Source organism: Pygoscelis adeliae, unplaced genomic scaffold (assembly GCF_000699105.1).
Source record: "Pygoscelis adeliae isolate BGI_AS28 unplaced genomic scaffold, ASM69910v1 Scaffold21, whole genome shotgun sequence".
In the NCBI taxonomy this organism is placed as follows: domain Eukaryota; kingdom Metazoa; phylum Chordata; class Aves; order Sphenisciformes; family Spheniscidae; genus Pygoscelis; species Pygoscelis adeliae.
The window spans coordinates 1,283,891-1,293,401 of record NW_008824243.1 but is presented as its reverse complement, the minus strand read 5'-3'; the positions used below and the strand labels follow the sequence as shown (position 1 = coordinate 1,293,401).

Sequence of the window (9,511 nt, the reverse complement as noted above, 5' to 3'; positions counted from 1 at the left end):
CTTTTGATGCAGCCCAGGATACGATTGGCCTTCTGGGCTGCGAGCGCACATTGCTGGCTCATGTCCAGCTTCTCATCCACCAGTACCCCCAAGTCCTTCTCGGCAGGGCTGCTCTCAATCCCTTCATCCCCCAGCCTGTATTGATACCTGGGGTTGCCCCGACCCAGATGCAGGACCCTGCACTTGGCCTTGTTGAACCTCATGAGGTTCACACGGGCCCACTTCTCGAGCTTGTCCAGGTCCCTCTGGATGGCATCCCGTCCCTCTGGTGTGTCAACCGCACCACTCAGCTTGGTGTCATCTGCAAACTTGCTGAGGGTGCACTCGATCCCACTGTCTATCATGCAGAAACTGATCATCATGCAGAAACTGCTGCTACTGCAGCTGGAAGAATCTGCTGAGGAAATACCCCTTAAAGAGCAGAATGTTGGGTCCTGGTCTGGGCTTTGGTTGGAGTCCACTGTGGTCTCCTCAGAGTCAGAAAACATTTTGCTTCTATAAAGCTAGGAATGGGACTGTATCATTTTAGCCCAAGCTGACTATCGGGGGACCAGAACTTGCAGATATGAAGGTTCACATCTGAAAACCTCTATTTCTAGTTACTGCCTGCCCTTCAGTACCTATATACTCCCTTCTCATCCTTTATCTCCGGAAAAGAGGGTGTACATCAGTTTGTAGACCTTCACTACTGCCCAGTCATGCTTGTTGCTGGCAGCCAGTTTCCACAATAGTGTGGTCATTGTTGGTGTGATGATCATGGACAGCTCCCTCTATCATTTGGTCAGCATTGGCAGCATCCCCAAGAACATGGCGACTTTCAGTCATTGTCAAAATTCACAGTGGGAAAATCAGCAATATTTACATTTTCACCCATGTTGTTCCCACCTAACTGATGCATTTATAGGCTTGTGATGGCAAGTCTTCTGAAATTTTTAAATTTTCAGAGACAAAGAAGCTGGCACCCTCTTCCTTCTGGGGTACATCAGCATCCAGTGAGCTAGCCACTACTGGTAGGATAGGTCTCCCTGCTACAGCGGGGGTATTCAGACAGCCTGCAAGCTTATGGCCAAGTTCCTCTAGAGCCAAAAGGGAGCATTTATTCCAGCACTTCACTTTATACTGGAGGACTCTGAAGGATTGCTGGTAGTCCAATGCCATCAAAATTATACCTGCCTGCTGCACTTTATCTATTGCTGTTTGTTGGCCTCAGACATCCCTTCCCAAGGGGCTGCCCACAGCTGAATCTTAGGGCAGGAGCAGGCCTAAGCAGAGCAAATGTCCTTACACCCTCCATAGTATAAGACGGTATTGCAGAACTTAGTCACAAAATAAAACTTTATGATGTTTGGTACTTGCATAGCAATACCTTGGCTAACATGGCCAGCAAGCAGTGTCAGGAATGTAATACCATATTAAATATTAGTGTAGTCAGCAGAATTAAAGAAAGATGGAACCAAACCGGCCAAGTAAAATAAACAAAGGCCTATGTGTCCAATGAACAGAAAAAGGAAAACAGAAACTTTCTTCTCAAAAGGATTTAACTAAGTGTTACATCCTATGTGGCTTCCAAACAGCTGTTCTTCACTCAGTTTGGGCTGTGGAGTGCATGCTCTGGCATTGCCTCCTCCCCAGCTGGTGTGGGGTTAGGAGCTTGTAGCAAAGCTGTCTCTAGACTCTTGTGGGTGTGAAGGACCTGGTGGCTGCCCCAAGAGGAAGACTAACATGAGACCAGATTAGGAAACTGAACCTGATGTGCCTTAACCTGCAGGGTCATGAAACTCATGTGTCTCCTCCACAACAGCCTTGATCTCTTGCCTTGTCTCCTTCTCTTTGGCTTCTTTGTGAATCTTCGCCATGAGTCACCACACTTAAATTTTCATCCCATCAGTATACACACTGGTAGAGATGGACCGTTTCCCTAAGGAAGATGGTCTGCTTCCATAGGGCCTGCTCCTTCTTTCATTCGAGGTCCTTCCTTCTGTAAATCTATATAGGGTGCTGTCTGGGTGATGCCATCCCTGCCATGCCAAACAGCGACTGAACAGCAGTCATGCAGCCGCTAGAAGCTACCCAAAGCGCTCAACCTTTTTTCTGCTGAACTATGAATGATACAAGGACTCTGACAATCTTTGAGTGACCCAGCTGTGGAGTGAGGAGCTTGCCAGTGTGACTGAAGTGCAGGCAGATGTTTCCCTTACTTGTAGGACTATGGGGAAAGATATCCCTGACTTGAGCCCCCAGTGCGATCAGGAAATGTTAGTGAAAACAGAGCTGAAAAGGAGAGGTGTTGCAAATGCTACTTCACTGTGTTTTGCATCATAAGCAGAACACATGGCATTCCTTCCAGTTGTAACTGGTTTGGGTTTTATTCCATTTATGCAAAGCTGTTTTCTATAATCCCAAGGTGCAGTGTCACTTTGGCAGAGGGAAGCACATGATCGGGGCGGGGGGATACATGCATGCCTATATAGACCATTTTTCATTAGGAAATTACCATTGCGACTATAAACTTCATCCACGGTTGCCACAAAGCCAAGCTGACAGTGCTCTATAAAGCATAGGAAACTGCCATTAAAGGCTCCCGTTCTCCTATGTCAACATGATGTATATAGAAAAGCTAGTCCTGGAAGCCGCTTGAGGTATTCATGCCCTGCCCGGCAAAGGGTGCCTGTCTTTTCTGTTCTGTCCTTCCTGATGTAGCAGGGACAGTGGCTGGGGAGGAGGTTAATGATTCAGTTGCTGTGATAGCCTCTCAAAGTTGAAGACATCCCAGATGGGACAGAGTTGTCAGCCTGGACCCTCACGTAAAGATCAGGTGATAAACCCTCTAATGTAGTGTCTTCCTTATTGCAGATACAGTATCACAGCTCCTTGTGCTGTCAACATGTTTGACAAACTGCCCCAGGATACCTGCTACGGTTCCTGACCTGCCTTTGTCTTCTTCAGTGTGAATCAGAACCCCTTGATGAGCCTGACATACCCAAAACATAGAAAGCTATTTGACTGTCTCCTGTCAACATCTTCAGCCCTTTCCTAACACAACTGAGTATCTACATGAGTTTTTTTCTAGTCCCCAGCTCACTCTTCTATGTCCCATAGGCATCTTCTTTCTTGCTGAGAATGAACAGCACAGTAAAGATAAGGGCCAAATCCTGAACTGGCTGCTCTCTGGCATGCAGAACTTAGTTTCTTAGCATACTGTTTGGTGGTTCTCATGAGGAATGAGGGCATCTCAGGGGTTCCCTGAGAACAGAATGCTCTGGGAAAATGTTGGGATTGTTTCAGAGGGGAAGAGAATAGCACTTGGCAATACATGTTTCTCCACTGTCAAGGAGTGCTGCACTACAGAAATTTCCTCCCAGCAGTCCCACAGTAAGTCTGAGGTGGATCTAGCTCCACTGTCTCTGACTACACCTGATGGGCAGGGGAAGAGGGAGGAAGAAAGAGCAAAACAAATTGCCAAATTGACAAGGTAGAACTACTTTCGTGGACTGGTGTTCAGGGAACAGATTCCCTGCCTTGTTGTTTCACATATGTTGAACTTCAGAAATGTCTGTCTGTAGTGTTCATTACATATTGTTACATGGAAAACAAATTTCAGAGAACAATTTCTCAAAATCTCCAAGTGTACAAGCATAGCTTCTGTATTACAATCTCTATGATCTTAGAAAATATTTATATTTAGTTGAATTATTTGAAGTCTTAATCTTACTGTTGTATTTTGCAAGAGGGAAAGTTCAGCAAGTGTTTGCAGAACCATGAAAGAGAATACTGGGATTCCAGATAACTTTGTCTCTCTTAGATGTTTTGGCTTTTGGTGTTATCTTTTCTTGGCAAGGTATCTACTTTTTGTTGGACAAGGTGTTTATTGGTGTATTTCCCAAAGCAAAGGAGCTAATTAATTTTGTATTCCAGTGACTTCTTAAATTTTCATCCTTAATTCTATATTTGTGGAAAAGTATAGTTATTTTGTTTGTTTGGCTTTTGTTTCTCTTCTCAGTGTAATGCAGAAATGGACAAAAGAAAGGTGAACTAGATGAGAGAAACACAGACACAATAAGAAATATTCCTCGCACATGGAATTTATAAGAGCCACAAACCTCAGAAAATATACTTTTAGAAAAAAAGCTCCAGATATCCTATGGTTAAACATTTATTTGAAGTGAAACTTGAAAGATCCCAAAGGTCTCTCTTCAGAAGTGAGCTTTTGTAGCATGACAGTAAAAAATTTGTCAAATTTAGAAAGATAAGGGGGGGCCTTCACTGATTTGCCTGAGACTTAATTGAGTTGATTAAACAGTACAGAAATGCACTTTTTGGGAAGACATGGTGTTTTTGCCAGGTTGTCACTTATTAACACCCAAGTATATTTTTACTGTGAAGGATAATATGTCATTGTGACTTTTCTGTGACCATTTTAATGTGACCATCAAAACATAAGTTTTGGTAACTGATAGGAAAAGGTGAGCGGAAGATATGATCAGCAGATGCCTAAATGAAACTACATAGAGTTTTCATTTCTATTGTCTGAATCTCTTTCCATATTTGATATTGGCAAATGTATTACAACAGTATGTTTCCCAGTTAAAAAACAATCAGTCAATCAAAGCCCTTGAGGGCTTATTTAAATAGAAATATGTAATGTGGATTTAGTAGAGTAGAAATCCAAGGTCTGTGTAATTTAGAACCTTGTGTAATTTTCCAGTTGTTAAATCACATGTGGTTCTGCCTCGCAACAGTGACCTTGCTTAGATTTTGATAAGGCAATAACTGTAGGCATAAAACATATGTCTGTGTGTCTTTGACACCGTCTCCCACAGCATTCTCCTAGAGAAGCTGGCGGCTCACGGCTTAGACAGGTGTACTCTGCGCTGGGTCAAAAACTGGCTGGACGGCCGGGCCCAGAGAGTTGTGGTGAATGGAGTTCAATCCAGTTGGCGGCCGGTCACGAGCGGTGTTCCCCAGGGCTCAGTTTTGGGGCCAGTTCTGTTCAATATCTTTATCAATGATCTGGATGAGGGGACCGAGTGCACCCTCAGCAAGTTTGCAGACAACACCAAGTTGGGTGGGAGTGTTGATCTGCTCGAGGGTAGGAACGCTCTGCAGAGGGACCTGGACAGGCTGGATCGATGGGCCGAGGCCAACTGTATGAGATTCAAGAAGGCCAAGTGCCGGGTCCTGCACTTTGGCCACAACAACCCCATGCAGCGCTACAGGCTTGGGGAAGAGTGGCTGGAAAGCTGCCCGGTGGAAAAGGACCTAGGGGTGCTGGTCGACAGCCGGCTGAACATGAGCCAGCAGTGTGCCCAGGCGGCCAAGAAGGCCAACGGCATCCTGGCCTGTATCAGAAATAGTGTGGCCAGCAGGAGCAGGGAAGTGATAGTGCCCCTGTACTCAGCACTGGTGCGGCCGCACCTCGAATACTGTGTTCAGTTTTGGGCCCCTCACTACAAGAAGGATGTTGAGATGTTGGAACGTGTCCAGAGAAGGGCAACGAGGCTGGTGAGGGGTCTGGAGAACAAGCCTTATGAGGAGCGGCTGAGGGAGCTGGGGTTGTTTAGCCTGGAGAAAAGGAGGCTGAGGGGAGACCTCATTGCTCTCTACAACTACCTGAAAGGAGGTTGTAGCGAGGTGGGTGTCGGTCTCTTCTCCCAAGTAACTGGCGATAGGACGAGAGGAAATGGCCTCAAGTTGCGCCAGGGGAGGTTTAGATTGGACATGAGGAAAAATTTCTTTACTGAAAGAGTGGTTAAACATTGGAACAGGCTGCCCAGGGAAGTGGTTGAGTCACCATCCCTGGAGGTATTTAAAAGACGTGTAGACGAGGTGCTTAGAGACATGGTTTAGTAGGCATAGTGGTGTTGGGTTGACGGTTGGACTTGATGATCTTAGAGGTCTTTTCCAACCTTAATGATTCTATGATTCTATTCTATGATTCTATAATAAACTCTATGCCCCATCATTTCTATAAAATAAAATATTTGCAATCTACACTGATTTCCATCATAAACTCATTTTTCCAGCATTCATTACATTAATAAATCATCAATTGATTCTATTTGCCATATGATCCAATACATTACTATTAATATGAGAAAGAAAATTACAGAGTAGAAGGTTGGATTTTTTCAGACCTTTGAGAAGTCCACTTGTGGGTGCCAAATTCTTCACTGTTTTACGCTCTTTGTTGATATATATTGAAAGGATTAGGAATTCTGTCTGTCATCTGGACAGCTTAACGGGTACTCAGAAGTTGTGCAGTCAGATTCTTCTTTTCCTAAATGGCTTTTGTATTATTAACTAGAAACAAATTACAGGATTAACTGATTTCTGAGCCAGTAACCCTCTGCGCTCGGGAAGTGTGATAGCTCCCTCTTCACCAAATGGAGGAGTCAAGTTGCAAAAACTAATAAGATGCACTGCTATCATGGCAGCAAAGGCGCAAGCGCTGGAAGTCTTCAGAAAAAGGTATGCTGAAGTAACATTGTCCAGCAATAAAATGTCCGCATAGATATATGTAAATCATACTGCCCGAGACCAAGACCTGCTCCAAAAATTACTGTAGAAAGTCAACGTACCAAACCTTGTTGCTCTACAGGTTTGAGCAAAAGCGAGCAAGGAGACATACAGCTTTTCTGCTCCAGGGTGTAACAAGGTTATAGCAGAGAGTGCTTCTCATGATTTCATCCATACATCTCTTCTTACAAGCATACTAAGGTTTTACATCACCTTGGTAACTGTAGATCTTGGAGCAGGTATTTTAAATACTATAAAGGCAATGGAAGTATGCCCTCCTTCTACGAAACTCCCACCAAGTTGAACAGGTCCAGGATTCCACCCAAGAAGCTGACTTCACAACATTGAATTAAATCCAGATTTCTCTTTACAGGTTTTTCGACAGCATTCAATGCTAGATATTTGTTGGAGCCTGGTACACATTATGATTTTTTTTCCCCTGAGAATTTACAGCTGTCATATCACTCAAAGGATGGAGAATGCAGGAGTCAGAGACAACCAGTTAGTGTATCAAAAGAGTAACAAAACTATATTTTGTTTCCCCATTTTGTAAAATGCATTATCTAGTACTCTGGATGCTATGAGGTTTTTTTTTTAAATTTGCATTTAACAAGGCAATTTAAGGCACAGGAGTGCCTTGTTCTTATTGGCAGTGGTGTGTGAAGTAGCTGCTTTTTCTCTGTGTGACTTTTCTGATCTGTACAACTTGAGACATTCCTAGTTTTTAAAAAGAGAAAACTGGTAAAAAATAGCTATTTTTCAGATGTTTTCTGCCACCTTTTCTTCTCTTGAATGTAACCTCTGCCGTAGGACTAAATAGTGGCAAGTCTGAGACCTCTTTTTAAAAACATCTTGCTAAAATTAGCCTCATTTGGAGGGTCAGCGTATTGTTGGGAGGGAGTACACCAAAGTCTCTTTCAAGCTGTATTTAAAAAAAAATGTCTTATGCTAAGTAGTGCTAAGAATAGAAAATATGTTTCTGTTATTGTTGCTTGATGACATATTGAATAAGGCAGCTGCAAGTCTTCGCTTCTCTGAACAATCCCACACCCTCCTTCACCCTAAACTACTCTTTTTTTTTAATGGAAGATACTATTTGTTGATTAAGAATCTAATTTTGCAATACACTGAACTCACCCAGACTCAAGGAGCTTTAAATGGGAGGTTTAAAGTGGGTCAGCACTTTCCAGGGGGTGTGCAGTACCTTACAAGATTCAATCCTGAATAAGAGGCACTTTTTCTTCTCTTGAATAAGTTTGCAATTAGTACGTCTATTCCATGAATGAAAATTCCTGAGTTGGTAGTTTCAGTATTACGATACACACAATCTTTGACACCTGTACCTTTTTACTACCAGGTTTTACCTAACATCTCTTACAGCGAGTGCTCAGTGATTGAACCTCATTCTTCAGTCTTTGCGTCTTATGAGTCAGAACAACAATGAACTTCTCTTTCTATCCTTACAACGTGGGAGACAGGGTGGGTCAGCAGTCAAAACTCTTTGCTTCTGTTGTCACTCCAACGGTCTTTCCTTTCCAAAAAAGAAAGAAGAAAACAAGGGAGAAATTGAATTTATTTTCATTAATTCCTAACTTGCAGCAAATCATTCCATGCCACACTTCACACAACCCCACTTTAGGCCCAGGACTTCAGGGGCCGAGTTGGAAAGCTCCACAAGTACTCAATGCAGACTGGAGAATCCATTCAGTGCATCTAAATTACACTGCTGCTCTGACTGATGCTCTGGAGGAGCCAAAAGAGGAAAACTAGCTAAGTTAGAAGCCTGTAGTTCTACAGGATGAATGTCCCACATACTGTCCCCTGCAGCTTAAAAGAGGAATAACATCCATCCACTTCTCGTGACATTGCTAAATCACACTCCTGTGAAAGTATTCTGATAACAAGCTAGGCAAGACTTGGCATCAAATTCAGTGGGAAGCTACACTTGCATCTGGAGTGACAGTGACAGTCTGAGCCACTTTTGGATGACCTTCACCACTTTCAGATTTCTCTGAGAGGAGCTGGCTCCCACATTGCACTGCCAGTTCCACCCCCACCCCCATATGTGAGCATCAGTCCCTGCGGACAAGAAGACTGACACAGCTTGTAGAGGCTAACTATTAATGCGCAGTAACACTTCTGGCTTCTATACCGGGCATGGGAAAGTCCACACTGAATAGACTGATGTGTTGGAAGTGTGCCTAGCAATACAGAAAGTCTTAAATTTTTGTTAGCTTTTTTATTCTATTCTATTTTTTAGCATTCTTGATTCTTTGGCAAATTTCTATGTACTCTGATGGTAGATTTTTCCCACAAAGTGAGCGTGTGTGCGCGTGCGCACACGCGTGTGTGACAAAAGGGCAGAGCTCTGAAAAATAATTTGGTTGCTAGAAGTTTTGGCCACTGGGTAGAGGAAGCGAGAGCCCCACCTGAACAACAAGCTGCAATGTGAGCACAACTTCTACTAGAGAGCAGAGAACCTGCACACAAGAGATGCTATAAATGTTTTCTAAGCAGGAAAAGCCACACTCCATATTCACAAAGCAGGAACTTCTTACAGAAATACAACTATAGTTAATCAGCTACTGTGAACTTAAAGGCTTACTGCAAATTTACACCCAGAGAGTTGGCTGCTATCCAGGTGTCACAAGAGAAGAAAGCGCTGATCTAGTGATGTGGGTAAACAGCTGGCACTTGGCAAGGAAATTTTGCCAAATTCTTGGATGAAAATATTTTTGGTGCTGACATAATGCCTGCTTTTCACTGACAGAGAATGGTCAAATTCAAATTTATGCATTTCATTGTTAGAAGTTATAGATAGTTTGGTATGGGACAGGTTGTTGACTACTACTAAGAGTAAGTGTTTGGAATTTACCTGTTCAGTACACTTCTGAACCTGAGAGAGTTCAAAATCTAGCTTGATGCTATTTGGCAAGAAGTTACTAGAAGAAACATGACCACAAAAACGTCTCCTCTACCACTGAACCTCCTGAAA

The 9,511-nt window shown here is 43.3% G+C and overlaps 1 protein-coding gene across 1 annotated transcript in view; it reads right to left on the bottom strand.

Annotated features, from left to right (window-relative positions):
• Positions 1 to 9,511, bottom strand: part of MTMR7 (myotubularin related protein 7) — a 68,927-nt gene that overhangs the window by 59,017 nt on the left and 399 nt on the right. The gene's annotated exons all lie outside the window — the stretch shown is intronic.